The 22574-nt window shown below is 40.9% G+C and overlaps 1 protein-coding gene across 16 annotated transcripts in view; it reads right to left on the bottom strand.

Annotated features, from left to right (window-relative positions):
* Positions 1-22574, bottom strand: part of sema6dl (sema domain, transmembrane domain (TM), and cytoplasmic domain, (semaphorin) 6D, like) — a 357548-nt gene that overhangs the window by 292315 nt on the left and 42659 nt on the right. Inside the window, exon 1 of one of the 16 annotated variants that reach the window (XM_063066001.1) lies at positions 13339-14321. The exons of the other annotated variants lie outside the window; for them this stretch is intronic. The gene's annotated coding sequence lies outside the window, so the exon portion shown is untranslated. Of the gene's footprint in view, positions 1-13338; positions 14322-22574 lie in introns of those variants that run through there. 16 annotated transcript variants of the gene reach the window in all.

Raw genomic sequence — 22574 nt, 5'->3', positions numbered from 1 at the left:
AGTGCATATCCACAATACAGCTCTGCGCTCTACAATGCTGAAGTATTATATGATCATACAGATCCCAGTTTTTGTTGTAATCACATCGGACTTGAGGAATCTAGTTACTCTCCATTGAAATTTTGATGCTCCTTGTAATTGTTCCCAGCTCTACCTCTTTATGTAACCGAGAGAAGCAACACGAAATTTAGCTGGGATTTTTGGGACTTAGCAGCAATCTTAAATTCGTTTCAAAATTGAGACACCATACAGCTAGAATCTGATACAAAGCTTCCCATCTTTTTCAGCAGACTGCAGATAGGCTTGGTAGAGGTTCATGACAGCGGGATGACATGTAGATTTAGTTTTAACAGCTTGCAATAAAGGGCATTTTATTAGGTCGTCTGCCAAGCACCTGAAGAGCAGGCAGACAGGTTCTGAAACTCAATGACAAATACTAAAAGGCCACCTACTCCCTCCCAGTCACAGCTCCTTTCTAATTAATAAAAACATTACTCACAAGTGACAGTACCAGCTTAATCCTATTTCACAAGTGGCCACATTTTCATCCAACCTTTTATGATAGAATAAAATAAAACATCTGAAACACATTTTCCTCTTTATTTTAGCTTTTGTACTTTTATTCCGTGCCTGTAATTTTTAAACAAATAGAAGAGTAATTGCTTTTATGAAGTACAGAAAGATTAAAGATTTGATCCTTCATTATACTAGGATACTAAACAGGCACATGCAGGAAATCAGCAGACACACTGAGGCACACTAGGCAGGCTGAGCCACAGAACAGCAGAAGCGACTGTGGGGACCAACATCAAATGGTGTTGGGAATGCCAAGTGACTTACCAGTTATTACATGCGGAGAAACAGCAACAACACATCACAACTATGATAAAGACTTACTTGTTTAAAGCAAAATCATCCTTCTACATACTATTTGTTCTGCTTTAGAACAACTAAGTCAAGGTTTTTATTTGATGTTTCAAAGGCAGAGATGATCAAAGAAAATGTTCCAACAACCTGATTGTTAGGCAAACATTCATATAAGAAACCACAGTATCAATCTGCAATTTATGTGGACCATAAGCCACTGAAGGTTCAAGTTTTATTTTGCTATGCGAGAGCTGGTAGCATTGTGGTGAAGGTAATGTGAGATGAGAGATAGACAAGATAAAAAGCAAAGGAACAAAACAATAGGAAATTACATTAAAGTATGTGAATTAATCAAGATTATTAGATAGCAAAAAAGTTATATTTAGTACTGAACTGAACTAAACTGAATACTCTTCGACTCCTAGTTTGATGTTTGATATTCTATATGCCTTTTGCTCACATTTTACCATTTACGCAATTTGTTCTTTTTCACTCTTTGGGTGTTGATGTTTTCTTGAACGGCTTCCATTGTATTTCTTTGTTTTGTGGTTGCCTGCGGGTGGACAAATCTCGGAGTTCTATTCTGTATACATACTTTGACAATAAGTGTACTTTGAAGCTTTGAGATTAAAAAAAAACATTCATTTAAAATAAACATACTTTCTAAGAATCATTCAACACTTGAAGGAATAAAACTTTAATTCTTCACTTTCTGGGTTGGGAAGGTTGGTTGGGATTGCAGAGAAAATGGTCACATTGATAAAAGTTGGATTGTTCTCTTAACTCCAAACTTAACTTTCAATTTAACGATCAATTAACGTGCAATTCCAACAACAGCAATGAGAAAGGCTAAGGGCAAGATGCCATTGATGAGAAGTAAATCATGGAGTAATGCAAATCAACCAGAAAGTTCTGGAGAATCATAACACATAATGCATTGCTTAATCCTCTGAGCTTGCTGGCTAATTCGCACATTAGGAACTTCCCTGAAAATTCTTCCTATTATGTTCTTATTTCCTTCACTTGATTATAACATTCTAGCACTATGAAATTAAAAGTAAAGATTTTATGATTAAAATATAATATATAGCATTTGGAAAAAAAAGTCATAATCATTTACTACAATAGATTTTTCTTTCATGTTCCATTTCAATGTTATTTCTCTTGTTTTCTTTTTAATCTGTTGTTTCCAATTAACCTGGCCAAAAGTGGATGTCACAATAAAATTGTGACATCAAAAACAAAATAAAGATTCTTTGACAACTAAGCTGTTGAAACATGCAGGCTGAGATGTAGCTGGATACCAAAATTAAATTGAGCAATCTTGCCTGGAAATCTGAATGAGAGAAAGATACACCGTCATTTTTTAAGGTTATTGTCATTCATCATAATGAGATCATGGAGTGAATGTGCTGGAATAAACAAACCACTATGGATAATGCAGGTCAGAAAACATTAGATTTAGAGGGAAACATGATTGCAAGGCAATATATCAAATAAATGATCCATTTGATCTTAACAAGGGTGGAATACATGTGGGGTAAGTGAGAAAGCAAAATTATTTTTCTTAATCTTAACAGATTAATTACCAATTTTATAAAACTACTTTAATCTACAGCATGTTTCTGAAATTGGAAGTGTACCTGTTGAAGGGAAAGCACTAAGGAATTTTATTAGCAAAATCATGTTAAATCAGGACATTGATTTAGATTTCAAATAAGCTACCTGAAGGAACCAGAGTTGACTTCTAATAATCACAAGGTATGCAAACATGCACATGGCACCAATTTATCAGCTTGTACTTTGAGAAGACGAGTGCAGGAGGAAAATATACAGTAAATGGCAGGGCCCTTTGGAGCATTGATACACAAAGGAATCTCAGAGTCCATAGCTCCTTAAAAATGGCAACAGAACTAGAGTAGTGAAGGAGGTGTATAACATACAGGTGGATTCAGAATTGGCTTGCCTGCAGAAGGCAAAGGGTCGTGGTGAAGGGAGCACATTCAGACTGGAGGATTGTGACTAGAGGTGTCCCACAAGGATCTGTTCTGGGACCTCTACTTTTCGTGATTTTTATTAATGACCTGGATGTGGGGGTAGAAGGGTGGGTTGGCAAGTCTGCAGATGATACAAAGGTTGGTGGTGTTGTAGATAGTGTAGAGGATTGTCAAAGATTGCAGAGAGACATTGATAGGATGCAGAACTGGGCTGAGAAGTGGCAGATGGAGTTCAACCCGGAGAAGTGTGAGCTGGTACACTTTGGAAGGACAAACTCCAAGGCAGAGTACAAAGTAAATGGCAGGATACTTGGTAGTGTGGAGGAGCAGAGGGAACTGGGCGTACATGTCAACAGATCCCTGAAAGTTGCCTCACAGGTGGATAGGGTAGTTAAGAAAGCTTATGGGGTGATAGCTTTCATAAGTCGAGGGATAGAGTTTAAGAGTCGCGATATAATGATGCAGCTCTATAAAACTCTGGTTAGGCCACACTTGGAGTACGGTGTCCAGTTCTGGTCACCTCACTATAGGAAGGATGTGGAAGCATTGGAAAGGGTACAGAGCAGATTTACCAGGATGGTGCCTGGTTTAGAGAGTATGAATTATGATCAGAGGTTAAGGGAGCTAGGGCTTTACTCTTTGGAGAGAAGGAGGATGAGAGGAGACATGATAGAGGTGTACAAGATAATAAGAGGAATAGATAGAGTGGATAGCCAGTGCCTCTTCCCCTTGAGTCCTCTGCTCAATACAAGAGGACATGGCTTTAAGGTAAGGGGTGGGAAGTTCAAGGGGAATATTAGAGGACTGACTTGTCTCCCTTTCTCTTCACCATTTACACCTTGGACTTCAACTACTGCACAGAGTCTTGTCATCTTCAGAAGTTTTCAGATGACTCTGCCATTGTTGGATGCATCAGCAAGGGAGATGAGGCTGAGTACAGGGCTACGGTAGGAAACCTTGTCACATGGTGTGAGCAGAATTATCTGCAGCTTAATGTGAAAAAGACTAAGGAGCTGGTGGTAGACCAGAGGAGAGCTAAGGTACTGGTGACCCCTGTTTCCATCCAGGGGGTCAGTGTGGACATGGTGGAGAATTACACATACTTGGGGATACAAATTGACAATAAACTAGACTGGCCAAAGAACACTGAGGCTGTCTACAAGAAGAGTCAGAGCCATCTCAATTTCCTGAGGTGACTGAAGTCCTTTAACATCTGCTGGACGATGCTGAGGATGCTCTACAAGTCTGTGGTGGCCACTGCTATCATGTTTGCTGTTGTGTGCTGGGGCAGCAGGCTGAGGGTAGCAGACACCAACAGAATCAACAAACTCATCCGTAAGGCCAGTGATGTTGTGGGGATGGAACTGGACTCTCTCTCGGTGGTTGTCTGAAAAGAGGATGCTGTCTAAGTTGCATGCCATCTTGGTCAATGTCTCCCATCCACTACATAATGTACTGGGTGGGCACAGGAGTACATTCAGCCAGAGACACATTCCACCGAGATGCAGCACAGAGCGTCATAGGAAGTCATTCCTGCCTGTGGCCATCAAACTTTACAACTCCTCCCTTGGAGGGTCAGACACCCTGAGCCAACAGGCTGGTCCTGGACTTATTTCATAATTTACTGGCATAATTTACGTACTACTATTTAACTATTTATGGTTCTATTACTATTTATTATTTATGGTGCAACTGTAACGAAAACCAATTTCCCCCGGGATCAATAAAGTATGATTATGACTATGACTATGAAGGTTTTTTACTCAGAGAGTGGTTGGTGCATGGAATGCACTGCCTGAGTCAGTGGTGGAAGCAGATACACTAGTGAAGTTTAAGACACTACTAGACAGGTATATGGAGGAATTTAAGGTGGGGGCTTATATGGGAGGCAGGGTTTGAGGATCGGTACAACATTGTGGGCCTAAAGGACTGTACTGTGCTGTACTATTCTATGTTCTATGTTCTATGTTTTATACTTGCCTTCATTGGTCATGACATTAAATATTAAAGATGGGAAGCCACATTGTAGTTGTATAAAACCTTGGTTGGGCCACATTTGAAGTATTGTGTGCAGTTTCATTAGATGAACTACAAGGTGGATGTGCAGGCTTTAGCGAGGGTGCAGAAGAGTTTCACCACAATGTTGCTTGGATTAGAGAACATCATCCATAAAAAAAAAGAGGTTGGACAATCTTGGATTGTTTCCTCTGGAGCTTTGGAAGCAGAGGGGCAACCTAAAATAAGTAAACAGAGGCAAAGATAGGTCAAATAAAGTATTTTTCCCCAGTGTGGAAAAGTCAAATAAAGAGCATAGCTTTAAACATGACAGGGGGAAGATTGAAAATTAGATCTACAAGTCGAGTTTTTTTTCCCGAACACAGAATGGCAGGTGCCTGGAATGTGCTGCCAGGGGAAATGATGGAAGCAGCTACCACTGCAACATTTAAGAGGCACTTAGAACTGCATGCGAATAGACGGGAATGGAGGGCAAGAGTCCATCTGCAGGCAGAATGAATTATTTAAACTACCACAGTTGGCAGACATTCTGGGCCAAAAGGCCTGTTGCTATAAATGCTTAGCTCTGTTCTATATTTAAACATTCTTGAGAAAACTAGCAATGAAGAACAATGCAAGCACAATCCAGGAATTGGTCTTTATTAAATATACTAGATCATAAAATGAAACAAGAAACGGTAAACAACATTAATAGAGAGATGACTGAGAAAAGATTAAGAAATCAAAGAGAAACAGGCTTACAGGTCTAACCTTCTTATTGCTAAAATGTCCAAGTCCAATGGAAGACCCTTGCTTGCTTGACTTACCAGCTGCAATATCAATTTATAAAACACCGCACATGTAGTAGAACTATCCAAGGTGAGGAGTAAATCCGAGCCTCTGGCATTGTGAGGATGCTATCATTAGAGTCATGGAGAAGTACAGCTCAGAAACAAGCCCTACAGCCCACCTCGTCCAGGCCAAATCCATTTAAAGTGCCTTCAACGAAACCACAGCCCTCCTATCCATGTACCTAACCAAATTTCTCTTAAACGTTTTAATCGAGCTCGCATGCACCACTTGTTCTGGCAGCTCATTCCACACTCTCAAGACCCTCCGTGTGAAGAAGTTTCTCTTTATGTTCCCCTTAGTTTTCCACCTTTCACCCTTAAGCCATGACCCCTGGCTGTAGTTAGCTGAAAAAGCCTGCTTAAGTTCACCCTATCTATACTGCTCATAATTCTAGCCATCATTCCTCAGACTAAGAATTGACTGCGAACCAACACCTTGTGGTGCATCAGGCAGAAACCTTGCCATTTCTTTGGCATTTTTGCCTTTTTTTATTTTTACGAGGCTAAGTTGCTAGCTCGACGCTCAACCCAGATAAACAAAGTTATTTAAGTAATAGTTTCTCAGAGAGATGGGCTTGAGAGAGATCTTGAAGGAAGAAAGGTACATGCAGATGTTAATAAAGGGAATACCTAAGCTTCAAATCTTTCAAATGTTCATTCAACATTGGGGGAGCAATGACATTCAGGAAACAGCAAGCAGTCCAAATAAGAGGAACGTAGATACCTCAAAAGTTTAGTAAACTAGGAAATAACTGAGAAAAGCAAGACCATGATTGGCTATAATTAAAGACCCCACCATCCTGAATATTCTTTCTTCTCCTCCCACTACCCTTCTATTGGGCAGAAGATGCAAAAGCTAGCAAACTCAAGGAGACTATTGAACAGCTACCAAGTACCATCAGATGGACTTTTGCCTTCACAATCTGCTTCATTACGGACTTGCACCTTGATGTCTGTCTGCACTGCACTTTCTCCAAGAGTTTATTCTATACTCTGTTATTGTTTTTCCTCATACTATCAACAATGCCTCGATGTGATCAAATGATCTGCATGGATGGCATGCAGAACAAAACTTTTCATTGTACTTTGGTCCATGTGACAATAATAAACCAATTTACCATTGTTTCCCAAGTTTTGTAATAGTTATTTATTTTGCAATGTATGCAAGTAAATTTACTTTTAGAAAAACTTCAAATTGTTGCGGACAGAGAAAGACTTCTTATTCATAAACATAATGGGAACATTTCCAACTGTTTTTCAAAGTCAAAACATTTTGATCTTGCTTTTAAGGTCTAGAAGAATTCTTCACAGTCTGTTTATGACATAGGTAACTTATCGCCACCCAGGGTAAAATTGTGTTCTCTTTAATGTTAACATTAACAGATGTCAATTAACAGAATACCCATTTTGTTTATATTGTCACCAATAAGAGGAAAGTCCCTGCACTGTTTATGATGCTATGACAGAACCCCCTGTTGTAACCATATCCTGAAATTCAAACACCAAAGGGAGAGAATTTCAATACTGGTAATAATGGGGTGTTATATAAATTAATTTTATATTTAACTTGCCAAAAAAAATGGATGAATGAAAATATTTGGTGAAGAAATTAGAATTCCCACCCACCCCATGAGTTACATTTACCCTAAGAAACCTCACAAATCACTATACAAAAAAATTGATGTATAGAATAAAATTCACTCTTATGGAAGTTACATGGAGAAGTAATAAATAAACATAATATTTATATTTTTCAATTCTGATTTCTTCACATATGTGCAAAATTGGATAGGGACCATTTTCTAGGAACAGAAACCATACTCCTTTATAAAACTATGTGCTTATATTCTTATGCTTTGTGTTTTTTACATCTCAAAGAGAATGCTTTTAAAAAGCGCCTTATCATATTCTAACATAATAAAAATAATTGGGGTGATTTAATACAAAGCAACATACACAAAATGCTGGAGGAACTCAGCAGGTCAGGCAGCATCTGTGGAAGTGATTAAACAGTCCACATTTCATGTCAAGACCCTTCTTCAGGCCTGACTCAGAAGTCATTATTTTCAGTCCTGAAGAAGGGTCTCGGGCCAAAACGTTGACTGTTTATTCATTTCTATAGATGCTGCCTGTGCTGCTGAGTTCCTCCAGCATTTTGTGTGCATTGCTTGCATCTGCAGCTTTTCTAGTGTTTGTGGTGATTTGATAGCTATTTGTCTTTTCCCAAAGGGAGAGAAACTAAAGAATCAAGGGAACAGGCTTAAGGTGGGAGGTGAAAGGTTTAGAAGGGACCTGAGGGGCAACTTCTTCACACTAAGGGTTCTGTATACACATAACTGAGCTGATAGAAAGTGGTGAAGAAGGTACAATAATAACATGCAAAAGACATTTGGATAAATACATAGACAGAGGTGTTTAGAGGGGTATGGGCCAAACACAGAACTCGCTTATAAGCACTATGGTCAGCATGAAGGAGAAGGCCTGCAGGGATTGTTTCCATAATGGATTACTCCAACTCCTGATTACGATGTACTAAGTTATTAGTGTTATTACACTTATATTCCGTATGGGTAGCCTCCAACCTGATGGCATGAACATTGACTTCTCTAACTTCCGCTAGGCCCCACCTCCCCCTCGTACCCCATCTGTTACTCTTTTTTATGCACACATTCTTTCTCTCACTCTCCTTTTTCTCCCTCTGTCCCTCTGAATATACCTCTTGCCCATCCTCTGGGTCACCCCCCCCCCCGTCTTTCTTCCCGGACCTCCTGTCCCATGATCCTCTCGTATCCCCTTCTGCCTATCACCTGTCCAGCTCTCGGCTCCATCCCTCCCCCTCCTGTCTTCTCCTATCATTTTGCATCTCCCCCTCCCCCTCCAGCTTTCAAATCCCTTACTCACTCTTCCTTCAGTTAGTCCTGACGAAGGGTCTCGGCCTGAAACGTCGACTGCGCCTCTTCCTATAGATGCTGCCTGGCCTGCTGCGTTCACCAGCAACTTTGATGTGTGTTGCTTGAATTTCCAGCATCTGCAGAATTCCTGTTGTTTACTGTTATTACACTATTCGATACATTGAAATACAACATGAAAGTGCTTTGGAATATAAACATTTTCCTAAGTTTGCACAATTCCATGATTAATTTCAATAAATGCTCTCAGTTTAAGCATATTCGTTAAGTTCTTACCGGTGCCAATCTGGCGTATCAGGTAGCAACCTTGCCTTCTCTTCAGCGTTTGTCTATTTTACAAGGCCGAATCGCTAGCTGGATGGTCAACTCAGCATGACTAGAACTCGTGCAAGGAGCTGGCCAGCTTCAAACCCGGGACCTCTCGCTCCGAGGTCTGGTGCGGATGCCATGACACCACTGGCACTGACATATTTGTTAAAGACAACTATTATTGCAAAGTAAAATTATATTCATGTTTATATTTGCTTTTAGAAATATCAAGTTCAAAGTGCTTAGCTTGGAAGGACAAAGTGAAATGGGTAGATGATTAATACTGGTCAATATTATGACTTTGCAAAATTTGGTAATAATTTTGTGTTAGGAAAGTAGAGCATTTGTCGTAAATTAAGTTTCAGAGTTCCATTAATATCACGTGAAATAAACAAATTTTGCACATATGTGAAGAAATAGATAAATGACTGGAAGTTCACAAATCAAGAGGACCAAAAGTAGCATCTCTAGGATTCAGAACAAAGTAAATGTCATCGGGAGATTCACTAGCCATGTAGCCTCTAATGCTTGGAAAATAACTCAACCCCAATTTGAAAATAAATACCTAAAACATGATCTTCAGAATAAAGTCTCCCATGCTTTTAAATAGACATCAAAACAAATTACATTAAAGAAAAATGTATTAGCTGCCAGCCAACCTGGACATGCGAAAAGTGGGTCAGGCATAATAAACGTAACCAAGGATATACAGTGAATACTAATACATCTTATTTCAGAAGCAATTTGGACAATGCTTTACAGGAGAGCCGTGGCTATGCATTAAAGAGTTTGTTATAAATTGAACATTCTTGTAGTTAACTAACAAAATAAGGATATTGATTATTGACAACAGTTCCGGTTGGATAGCCTGCATAATGGAGGAACTATTTAATCCTGAACTTAGTTTGCAGAAATATGCTCTCAAGTTGTTTTAAAGTAAAGTTTCAAAGTTTGCAGATCGTACCTAGTTTGTGAAAAGCAAAATGTTTTGTATGAGTAAACAAGCAGTGAAGACTACTGGAAATACGTAGTCAATTGGATACTTATATCAATGAGTGAAATTAAAATTTATCGGGTTGAAAAAATTAATTTATTAATTTGTAAATAGTCACAAGACACTATTCTAAAAAAAGACAATAAAAACGTACAGTATATTGGGGCTGATTATCAAAAGCTTGATCTACAAAGAAGAGCTTGGAAAAGGAAAACTAGAGAAGTGGTGGTGTTTGAGAGAGGGATTCTAGAATTTAGTGTTACTGAAGGCATGGCTGCCATTGATGGAGTGGTTCAAACTGGTGATGTATAAAATACTGTGGCAGAGTGCTGGTCCCCAGGTGTCGGAAGATGGAGAATATTTCACATATAGTGAGGGGTGTGGCAAAAAACTGAAATGCTGGTTAACCAAAAGTCACAGAACATAGAATAGCACAGCACAGTACAGGCCCTTCAGCCCACATTGTTGTGCTGACCCTCAAACCCTGCCGCCCATATAACCCCCCACCTTAAATTCCTCCATATACCTGTCTAGTAGTCTCTTAAATTTCACTAGGGCATCTGCCTCCACCACTGACTCAGGCAGTGCATTCCACGCACCAACCACTCTCTGAGTAAAAAACCTTCCTCTAATATCCCCATTGAACTTCCCACCCCTTACCTTAAAGCCATGTCCTCTTGTATTGAGCAGAGGACTCAAGAGGAAGAGGCACTGGCTATCCACTCTATCTATTCCTCTTAATATCCTGAATACCTCTATCATGTCTCCTCTCATCCTCCTTCTCTCCAAAGAGTAAAGCCCTAGCTCCCTTAATCTCTGATCATAATGCATACTCTCTAACCCAGGCAGCATCCTGGTAAATCTCCTCTGTATCCTTTCCAATGCTTCCACATTCTTCCCATAGTGAGGCGACCAGAACTGGACACAGCACTCCAGGTGTGGCCTAACCAGAGTTTTACAGAGCTGCATCATTACCTCGCGACTCTTAAACTCTATCCCTCAACTTATGAAAGCTAACACCCCATAACCTTTCTTAACTACCTTATCTACCTGTGAGGCAACTTTCAGGGATCTGTGGACATGTACCCCCAGATCCCTCTGCTCCTCCACACTACCAAGTATCCTGCCATTTATTTTGTACTCTGCCTTGGAGTTTGTCCTGCCGAAGTGTACCACCTCACACTTCTCTGGGTTGAACTCCATCTGCCACTTCTTAGCCCACTCCTGCATCCTATCAATGCCTCTCTGCAATCTTTGACAATCCTCTACACTATCTACAACACCACCAACCTTTGTGTCATCTGCAAACTTGCCAACCCACTCTTCTACCCCCACATCCAGGTTGTTAATAAAAATCACGAAAAGTAGAGGTCCCAGAACTGATCTTTCTGGGATACCACCAGTCACAACCTTCCAATCCGAATGTACTCCCTCCACCACCACCCTCTGCCTTCTGCAGGCAAGCCAATTCTGAACCCACCTGGCCAAACTCCCCTGGATCCCATGCCTTCTGACTTTCTGAATAATCCTACCGTGTGGAACCTTGTCAAATGCCTTACTAAAATCCATATAGATCACATCCACTGCACTACTCTCATCTATATGTCTGGTTACCTCCTCAAAGAACTCTATCAGGCTTGTTAGACACGATCTGCCCTTCACAAGGCCATGCTGACTGTTCCTGATCAGACCATGATTCTCTAAATGCCCATAGATCCTATCTCTAAGAACCTTTTCCAACAGCTTTCCCACCACAGACGTAAGGCTCACTGGTCTATAATTTCCTGGACTATCCCTACTACCTTTTTTGAACAAGGGGACAACATTCGCCTCCCTCCAACCCTCCGGTACCATTCCCATGGACAATGAGGACATAAAGATCCTAGCCAGAGGCACAGCGATCTCTTCCCTCGCCTCGTGGAGCAGCCTGGGGAATATTCCATCAGGCCCCGGAGACTTATCCATCCTAATGTATTTTAACAACTCCAACACCTCCTCTCCTTTAATATCAACATGCTCCAGAACATCAACCTCACTCATATTGTCCTCACCGTCATCAAGTTCCCTCTCATTGGCGAATACCGAAGAGAAGTATTCATTGATTCTATCCTTTTCCATGATAATGCTAAAGGTCAGGGAGCGGTGGTCTCTGTCCCCCAAATGCTCACCCACTGAGAGACCTGTGATCTGTCAGGGGTATATTGTGTCTTAGAAAACTATAAAGGAAGGAAAGTCAACATGATTTTGTGAAAAGGAGATAATATACGCCTTGGATAAAGGGGATGTGGTGAATATACTATACTAGGGTTTCCAGAGCACATCTAAAAATGGTGCCACATAAACGTGCAACAGCAATAGGTTACATATAGGCATATACAGAAGAATGACTTACAAGCAGGAAATAGGTAGGTGGTGAAAATTTTTCTTCTCGCATTTATCAAAATGGAATGACTGGTGTTTCAAGGGATTGGAGCTGAAGTCTTAACCTTTTTACCATTTATTCAAATAATTAGAAAGCAGCATCAAAAGTATGCTTACTAACTTTGCCGATGACACAAAGATAGTCTAAAGAGTAATTTGTGAAGGCGACCAAAGGATGTAGATAGGTTGTGATTGAGCAAAGATACGCAAAATGGAAAAAGGTGAAATTGCCCACTTTGCATGAAAAATTTAAAAAAGCATTTTATCCAAGTGCTGAAAGACTGCAGAGCTTCAAAATATAGAGGAACTTGCGTATGTCGGTGCAAGATTCACAAATGGCTATTATTCAACTTCAGCAATTAGTAAAGTTGACAAACATTTCTGTTTTGACGCTGGAGCCAAAAAAAATAGAAGAGAGATTATACTTCAGTTAGATAGGGCATGCATAAGACCACATCTGAGTACAGTTTGCAGCATATATCTGCTGATAAAAAGAAGGTTATTAATGTGTTGGAAACAGAGAAGGGTAAAAACAAGTTCACCTAGGTTACAGAGGATTCTGTTTCTGTGAACAGTTGGCAAACCTAACAGTTCAAAAAAAAATTTTCACAAGTTGGAAGTGCTGCCGCAAAATAAGTTCCCACATGGCAGAAGATACCCTCAGCTCCACAGAAGCCAGTAAATCCATCCTAGCAGTCTCCCGAACACTCATTCACATGTACAAGTAGTACATAAGTTGAGTGTTTGTAAACTAGGGAGTGAGCCTGTACACTAATAACTAGAATGGGCAGACTGCCTTATAAAGGTTGGACAGGCTAAGGTTGAATGTACTGACGTTCAGAGGAAAGAAACTTATAAACATCCAGAGGATTCGATGTACTCTATACACTTTATATAATCAGTCTATGAATATTAACTTATCTTGTGTGTATATGGTCGCACTCAGTTATTTGTACATTGTGTTTAAAAAGGATTGCTTTTATATTTATACTTACTGTTTTTATTGTGTTCTTTATGGTTATTGGGCTTCTTTATGCTGCATCCAGTCTGGAGTAACAATCATTTTGCTCTCCTTTACGTTCACGTACTGAAGAATGACAAGAAGTGATCTTGAATCTTGGTGGGCAAGATAAGGAGAGAACGTTTCCTCCTGTGGTTGAATCTAGAACTAGGATCACTGCCTACAACTAAGCAGTCACACTTTAAAGACAAAATAGGTTTTATTCTCCCCTCTCTGCGGGTCTTGAAACTTTCAATCGCCCTTTCAGGGACACTGGAAGCAAAGTCTTTGAATATTTTGCAGGCGAAAGTGAAATTACTTGATAAATCAGGAGAGTGAAAGGTTCCCAGAATGTATGGGAATGTGGTGTTGAGGTTGCAATCAGATCAGCCATTAAATGACGGAGCTGTGTGCCTACTGTTGCCACTAATTCATCTGCACATAAATAAATAAAATTACTCAGCAGTGTTAAGGTTGAAAGGCAGAGCAGATTAGAAATGAAGGGTCTCGACCTGAAACGTTAATTCTTTATTCCTTTCCATAGATGCTGCCTAACTTGCTGATTTATTTATTGAGATGTAGTATAGAATAGGCCCTTTCAGCCCTTCGAGCTGTGCTGCCCAGCAACAACTCTGATTTATTACTAGCTTAATCACAGGACAATTTACAATGACTGATTAATCTACCAACCGGTTCGTCTTTGGACTGTGGGAAGAAACCAGAGCACCTAAAGGAATCTCACGTAGTAACGGGGGAGAACATAGAAACTCCTTACAGGCAGTGGCGGGAATCCTCCAGCATTTTGTGTGCTGCTCTGGATTTCCACCATTTAAAGAATGTTACAATCATGAGAAAGTCTGCAGATGCTACAAATTCAAAGCAACACACACAAAATGCTGGAGGAACTCAGCAAGTCCGGCGGCACCTATAGAAATGAGTAACAGTCAAAATTTCAGGCCAAGACCCTTCTTCAAGACTTAGGAGAAAGGGGGAAAATGCCTGAATAAAAAGGTGGGTGGGGGGGGGGGAAGAGAGGCTAGCCGAAAGGTGATCGATGAAGCCCGTCTTTTATTTATCTATTGTTTATCTGTTGCAGACTTGAAGGGTTGTAGAGGCCTCACCCCTTCCTGCTACTATTTCTTTTGTCATGTGCCTCATAATATCAAGTAAGTGTAGAGTTGATAAAAGTGCCAAGCATAATATTTAAAGGAAACTAAGTTAAAGAACTGGTAGATAACAGAAATTATATCATTGTTTAAGGAAATTAAATAATACACAAAATTTAAGGCAATTGACTTAATTTTGCTAAAACAACATGGTATGCGATTAGTGGAGATTTGGATTAGGTAACCAGCATCTTGTGCCAAAGTAAGCTGAGGACAGGAGGTTATTATATCATCTAAAATGTCCCAACAGACTAATATGCCTTGTCTGGCTAATCAAGGGCAATCAGCATGGGTTTTGCAAAGTGGAAATCCCATTTTGCTAACTTAGCTGCCAATTGTTTTGAGTTTACAGAATTAAAGAATGTGTTCCAGAGAAAATAATGAGACACTCCCAGAGAAGTGAAGAGGGGAAAATAAAAGGCAGCAAGGTAAAATGTGACTGAGTGCACAATGACATGTAGGGTTCTGAACATCTACACACATGGGAGGTTTAAACTGGAATTCTATGTTTTTCAGTTATATACAGTTGGAAGAAAATGTTTATGAACCCTTTTCAATTACCTGCATTAATTACTCATAAAATGTGGTCTGATCTTCATCTGAGTCACAATAACAGACAGGCACAATCTGCCTAAATTAATAACACACAAACAAATGGACTTCCTCTTGTCAATACTGAGTACAGCAGTATTAAACAATCACAGTCGAGCTTCAAATAAGTACGTGAGCCGCTGGGGTAATGCCTTCTACAAAAGCTATTTGGAGGCAGGTGTTCCAATCAATGAGATGAGATTGGAGGTGTGGGTTGTAGAGGTGCCCTGCCCTATAATAAAGACACACAAAGTCAGGTTACTGACAGACCCTGCTCTTCTCAAGAAAGATCTGTTTATGTGCACTTTGCCTCAATCAAAACAACTTTCAGAGGAGCTTAGAAGGAGGATTGAAGAATGCATGAAGCTGGAAAAGGCTACAAGAGCATTACTGAAGACCTGAGTGTTCATCAGTCCATAGTAAGGGAAATTGTCTACAATTGGAGGAAACGCAGAACAGCTGCTACCCTCCCTAGGAATGGGCGTCCTGCAAAGGCCACACCAAGAGCACAATGTGCAATCCTGAAGGAAGTGAGAAAGAACCCATGGGTAACAGCAAAAGATCTTCAAAAATCTTTATAACTTGCTGAAGTCTCTGTTCATCTGTTCACTGTAAGAAAAACACTGAACAAGAATGGCATTCATGGAAGGGCACCACAAAGGAAACCATTGCTCTTCAAAAAAAAAACATTGCTGCACATCTCAAGTTTGCAAAAGACCACCTGGGTGTTTCACAATGCTTCTGGCTTAATGTTCCGTGGACAGATGAGACAGAAGTTGAACTTTTTGGCAGAAACGCACACTGCTATGTTTGGAGGAAAAAGGGTCAACACCAAAACCTCATCCCAACTGTGAAACATGGTGGAAGCAGCATCACAGATTGGGGCTGCTTTGCTGCCACAGGGACTGGAGAGCTTGCAATCGTTAGGGGAACAATGAATTCAAAATTGTACCAACACATTTTCCAGAAGAGTGTCAGGGTAGCGGTCCATCACCTGAAGCTTAATAGAAGTTGGATGATGCAGCAAGACAATGATCCAAAACACAAGACTAAATCAACAGCAGAATAATTTAAAAAGAAGAACATTTGTGTTTTGGAATGGCCAAACCAGAGTCCAGACCATAACACAATTGAGATGCTGTGGCATGACCTCAAGAGGGTTGTTCATACAAGGTATCCCAGAAATAATGACGAACTGAAACAGTTTTGTACTGAGGAATGGTCTAAAATTCTTCCTTGCCATTGTGCAAGACTGATCAGCAGCTATAGGAATCATTTGGTGGAGGTTATTGCTCCTAAAGGAGGTTCTACCGGTTATTAAATACAAGAGTTCATATACTTTTTCGAGCCTGGACTGTGAATGATGAAACAATGTGTTCAATAAAGACATGAAAAGTACAATGGTTTGTGTGTTATTAGTTTCGGCAGCTGGTGTTTGTCTATTATTGTGACTCAGATGAAGATCAGACCACATTTTATGAGTAATTAATGCAGAAAATCAGGTAATTGCGAAGGCTTCGCAAACTTCTTGCAAGTATTAGGATATAAGCACTAAAGGAAGCTTAGAAAGCAAAGTGGGAACTGCAGATGCTGTAAATCTCAAACAAAATTAGAAAATGCTGTAAATATTCAGTAAACTGTTGGTCGATGACCTCTCATGATGGGAAAGAGGGCAATGACATGGGCAGGACCTCTAATGCTGCTGCCAACAAAGCACATTTTGAGAAGGTTTCGCTTCTCAAAAGGAAAAAATATATTTATGCCGGTAACACAAAATTAGAGTGTACATCTGTTACAATGAAAAAGCTGCAGTTAGACACAGGTTGGATAGCAAAGCAAATTGGCAATAAAGCAGCAATGGGAAGGATGGCTGACTTAATTAGGTAGAGAATCAGTGGGGGCACTGAGAAATGCACCAAAGCAGGTTACTGAACTGATCAGGCCACGCAGACGCCCAGCAGAGTAAAGCCATCAGACCACAGGCCCACTCCTTATTTCCCTATACCTCTGCAACACGTCCTCACTCTTACATTCCCATCAACACCCCTCATCCTGAACTGACTCTTGTGCCGCTTACCTACAGCGTTAGGTAATGTACAACAGAGAATTAAACTACCAGCAGGTCTTTAGGAATTGGCAGGAAAACCACAGTTGCCAGAAAATCATGTAAAATCAACACAGACAGCAGCGGTCAGAAATGAACCTAGCGTCCCTGAAGTTGTGACGCTTCAACGTTAACTGATACGCCAATGTGGCCACTTTATTAGGTACAGCTGCTCATTAATGAAAATAACTAACCAGCAACTCAATGAATAAAAGCATGTTGACATGGTTAAGAGATCCAGTTGTTGTTCAGACCGAATGCCAGAATGGGACAGAAATGTGATCTAAGGGACTTTGACTGTGATTGTTGGTGCCAGACGGGGTGATTGATCATCTCAGAAACTGCTGATCTCCTGGGATTTTCACAGAGAGCAGTCTCTAGAATTTACCAAGGATGGCATGAAAACAAACAAAAAAAAACCCATTGAACAGTAATGTGGGTGTAAACACCTTGTTAATGAGAGAGGTCAGAGGAGAATGGCCAGACTGGTTTAAGCTGACAGGAAGGTGACAGTAAATCAAATAAGCACATGTTACAACAGCAGTGTGCAGAAAAGCATCTCTGAACACTCAACATGCCATACATTGAAGTGGATGGGTGACAGCAGCAGAAGATCATGAACATGCAATCAGTTCCACTTTATTAGTTTCAGGAGGTACCTAATAAAGCGGCCACTGAATGTATATAAATAATGTAAGGAATATTATAACTATGCCAAATAGGATGCCAATTTTTTAACATGGAGGCATTAATTTAATACCAGAAATGTGCTTGGATATAAAGCACTCCTGAACTGGTCACCTTGTTCTACTTTGTTAACATTGGGTAACTTCATGCCCTGTCTCATAATAAGTCCCATTCAAATTGTAGATCAAATCTTAGACTCGCTTAACCAACGTTTTCATTTTAAAATTCTCAATATCATTTTCAAATTTGCCCATGATCTCACCCCTCAGTACCTCTGCAAATACTTCTCAAAGATGATGTATAATTCTCGAAGATCATAGTGCTCTTCCAAGCCCAGATTCTTGTCCATCTTAACTTTAACTCCATTACTAGCAGGCATGGGTTCAGCTGGCAAGAAGCGAAGTGCTGGAATTTACTCTCCAAACCACACTTCCTACTCCTTCAAATTCCTTATCACGTTGGGTACTGTTAGTGTTCAAAAGAACCGAGGTGCTAGAGGCAAACATGCAAGTATGGCAGATGATGAAGACGGAAAATATGTGTTCCTTAACTAAAGGAAGATTTGAATACCTTTGAAGATTTAAAGCCTTACTCAAATTGGTAATTGGCAATGTCGTACCCAAGGTATCGTGCCCAATTTTGACCTCCTTCCTAAAAGTTAGTAGAATAGTTTCAGGGACAGCAAGTTTTCCACGAGAAATGATTGTGTAGACTGGGACTGTTTTCACTGGAAACTTATTATTTTTAAAAGTATCAACAAGCTAATTGTAGAGAGGATAGTTCTCCTGGCTGAGAGGTCAACAACTATGAGGGCTGGGGATAGGAGACTCCATTTTTTGTCTCCTAACCAATGCTCCATGATCGATTGCATATTTTCAACATTTTATTGCAGATTACCTGCACCTGTCGCAATTTATTTCTTTTGCATAAATGGAAAAAATATTGTGTTACTGATTGAGGATTATTTATAGGAAGGTAGAATTGTTCATTTTCAGTAATTGTTTCACCACAATTAGCTACCAAGGCATAGTCGAACACAGCATTCAAAAGAAATTAATCTGGTATCTGAAATGAAGCACTGTACAGGACTGAAGAGAAAGTAAATCAGTTTAAAGACAATAGCTCAAATTGAAGAATCTGAGCTGCACAAAAGACTTGCGTCCTTCTCTGTACTACTCTTTCTTCAGAGGTGAAGCAGACACAAAGTGATAATTAGTAATACCTATACAGCCAGCTGAGACTGGCTTTAATGAGGGGTGTTGGTGGGAGGGAGGGGGATAACAGAGTGGGGAGGGAGGAGCAGAGGGAGGCTTGGTGGTGGGGGGAGGAGAGGGAGGCTCGGTGGGGGGGGAGGAAAGGGAGGCATGGTGGTGGGGGGAGGAGAGGGAGGCTCGGTGGGGGGGAAGGAGAGAGATGTCAGTAAGGAGAGGGAGGTAGGTGGGGGGAGGAGAGGGAGGCTCGGTGGGGGGGAGGAAAGGGAGGCTCGGTGGGGGGGGAGGAGAGGGAGGCATGGTGGTGGGGGAGGAGAGGGAGGCATGGTGGTGGGGGGAGGAGAGGGAGGCTCGGTGGGGGGGGAGGAGAGGGAGGCATGGTGGTGGGGGGAGGAGAGGGAGGCTCGGTTGGGGGGGAGGAGAGGGAGGCTCGGTTGGGGGGGAGGAGAGGGATGTCAGTAAGGAGAGGGAGGTAGGTGGGGGTGAGGAGAGGGAGGTCGGTGAGAGGGGAGGAAAGGAAATGGAGGTCGGTGAGGGGGAGGAGAGGAAATTGAGGTCGGTGGGGGGGGAGGAAGGAGAGGGAGGTCGGTTAGGGGGAGGGGGAGGAAGGGAAAAAAAGTGGCCAGTGGGAGTTCCCCTACATTCAGTGGTGGATTACATGGGTAAATTGTTTTGCAGGAATCAATATCACAAACCACCACAAGCAATAGCAAATATTAACAAAAAAAACTGAAAGATCATTATTATGAGGTGGACACAGGAATTATTATAATTTCTTAGATGATTAAATATTGACAGAATATACTGACATTGTAGGGAGTAGCTGCAAGTACAAGTTGCAATTTTCTACTGATGCACTGCCCATAAATCCAAGGAAGTGCTGCCTTAAGTAAAAATCAAAGGCTATTATGTTCTAATGCAATTAGCGCAAACTATAAAGGTAGCGGAATTTGTTTACAGAAGGGCAGCAAAAATCAGTTCAAGTTTTCGTACGTCTAATGAGAAGCTGAAGCAGCAAATTTATCCTCGTTAAAATGTCAGGAACGTAAGCAATATATTGCCCTACACTCATCTTATTTAAAAATGGTGTTACAACTTCTGTGGACATTTTAACTACCAATATCAGAATAGAATGTTTTCACTGTGGGAAACATTTGAGAAGTCAGGCAGTGAGGTTTTGCATCTGCACCACTGATTTTCTCAATTCTAACTGCACTTCAGTCCTTCCCTACTCTAAAGCAGGTCGAGGAACTCACATCTTTTGTCTTAGCAGCACAGAACCTTGCTTCTGACTGTCAAAATGCCAGCAGTACAGGCAATAAAAACAAGGCAAGCATTTCATAAGTACGCCAAACCACATAAGACGACAGACATCAGGACAACTACTCCAAAACCTTTACTAGACATAGTGACAAATAACAAGTAATAGAAAGGTCACTGTCACAAGGTGGGCACAAAAATACTACAATTTAGCTTACTAAATACTGGCAGAATGTACTAACAAATACAATTAGGAAGGAAACTGAGTATGGTCAATACATAATACACATTGCCAAGGGTGGATTTCTAATTCAGAGCAACACACAAGATGCTGGAGGAACTCAGAGTATCAGGCAGCATCTATGGAGGAAAACAGATAGCCAGCCTTTCAGATTGAGACCAGCCAACTGGGTTTCTTGTTCCAGATTCCAGCATCTGTGGTCTCGTTTCTTGACTCGTTTTTTCTAGTGTCAGACTACCTACACACAAAAAAAAGCCCATTTTCGAAGGCCATTCACATACTATGGGTTGTTGGTGACAAGACCACTATTTATTCTCGTATGCAAAAGCCTTGAACTGCCTTGCTATTTTCAGATGGCAATCAAAGGTCAACAGATTATTAGAGATCCACAATCACATACAAACTGGGTCAAGTTGTCAGGCTTCCATCTGAAGAGAGTATCAATGAACCAAATGGGTTTCTAACAACAACATAGTCAGTGAAATTTCTATTTGAAGTTTATTTAGTTAGTTTATTAATCAATTAAAAATTTCCAGATGCCATAATGAGATATCTGTAAGCTGTTAGTGAAGATCATTGGCATGTTAGCCGTGGCATATCTAAGGTGTGGTAGGTATGGCATGTGCCCTGGGGGGCACCACTGAGCAGTTTCTATTAAAGTCAGACAAGCCATTCTCGGATAGTGAAAAAAGAATTTTCTTCAGATGTATGATCTGTCTTTGATTATCATGGGTGAGAAGCACTAGGATGGCCTTATTTCAGAGCATTGTGTAAGAAGACCATGAAACATTTCTTCACAAAGGAGGAGGAAAGTGGAGCAGAAGGACAGAAGAGACAAAAGTTGGAGGCGGAGGAAGCCAAGAAGTTGAGCAAGTTCTTCATGCCCTTCTTTGAAGAGCCCGGAACAAGTTGTTTGACACGTTCCATGGAGTCCCCTGCACCTGCCACAAATTTGTTAGAATCCGAAGGTGGATCAAGTACAAATGCGTCACAAGCCGAGGAGGAAGTCAAGTCAGATAAATCCCAGTATGACGAGGTTAAGAGTGAGGCTGCCACAGAGAACGTGGACATGACAGGAGGGGAAGACGATGGTGGTGGTGATGATGTTGAGTTTATTAACAAGATTTTACCTGATGAGATTGAACCTGACGATACTGAACCTAGTGAACTGGATGGCGTCAAAGAGCCTCGAACTGTCATACCAGAAGTGATTGAACAGCATGACATTGGACTTCTGAAGTTCGACAAGGATACTGGAAAAGCAATTCTGCCTGACGCACTGAGAACAGAAATAATAAAGCTGGGTTCAAAGTATTTCCAGAACAGTGAGGGGCTTTTCCTACCAACAAATAACCACTCAATGAACAAAACTTGGTTCAAGAGGAAATTGGGAAATAGTCATAGTGAGGAAGTGACTCACTCATGGCTGATCTATTCCCCTTCTAAAAAGTCTGCATTTTGTATCTGTTGTCTTTTCTATTCCCGGTCAGACCATCAATCCTCACTGGATCAGGAAAGTGGATTCAACCAGTGGAAAGCACCTGAAAGGATTAGTGTTCATGAAAATGCCAAGAATCATTGGGAATGCTTCACACAGTGGAAAGAAATGGAAAGAAATTTAGCTGGAAACAGAGGAGTTATTCACAGACTGAGAACGAAAAGCAGAAATGGCATGATATCTTGACGGGAGTCCTTCACTGCATAACACTCCTTGCGACTCAACCTGGCTTTGCGGGGACACAGGGAGTCACTTCAGCTCGACGATGACTCCAATGTGGGAAATTTCTCTGGCTTACTGAAACTACTGGCCATCTTTGACCCTGTCATAAAAGAAAACCTCACTCATTTGGAAAGTCAACCTGGATCCACATCTTATATTTCAGCGGGTGTCCAGAATGAATTCATCTACATGATGGCATCCACTATTTGCCATAGCTTACTGAGAAGCATTCGTAAAGCCAAGTACTATGG

This window comes from Mobula hypostoma, chromosome 13 (genome assembly GCF_963921235.1).
Source record: "Mobula hypostoma chromosome 13, sMobHyp1.1, whole genome shotgun sequence".
Lineage (NCBI taxonomy): Eukaryota > Metazoa > Chordata > Chondrichthyes > Myliobatiformes > Myliobatidae > Mobula > Mobula hypostoma.
Note: the sequence above shows the minus strand (reverse complement) of the source record. Positions and strands in the feature narration are given on the sequence as shown.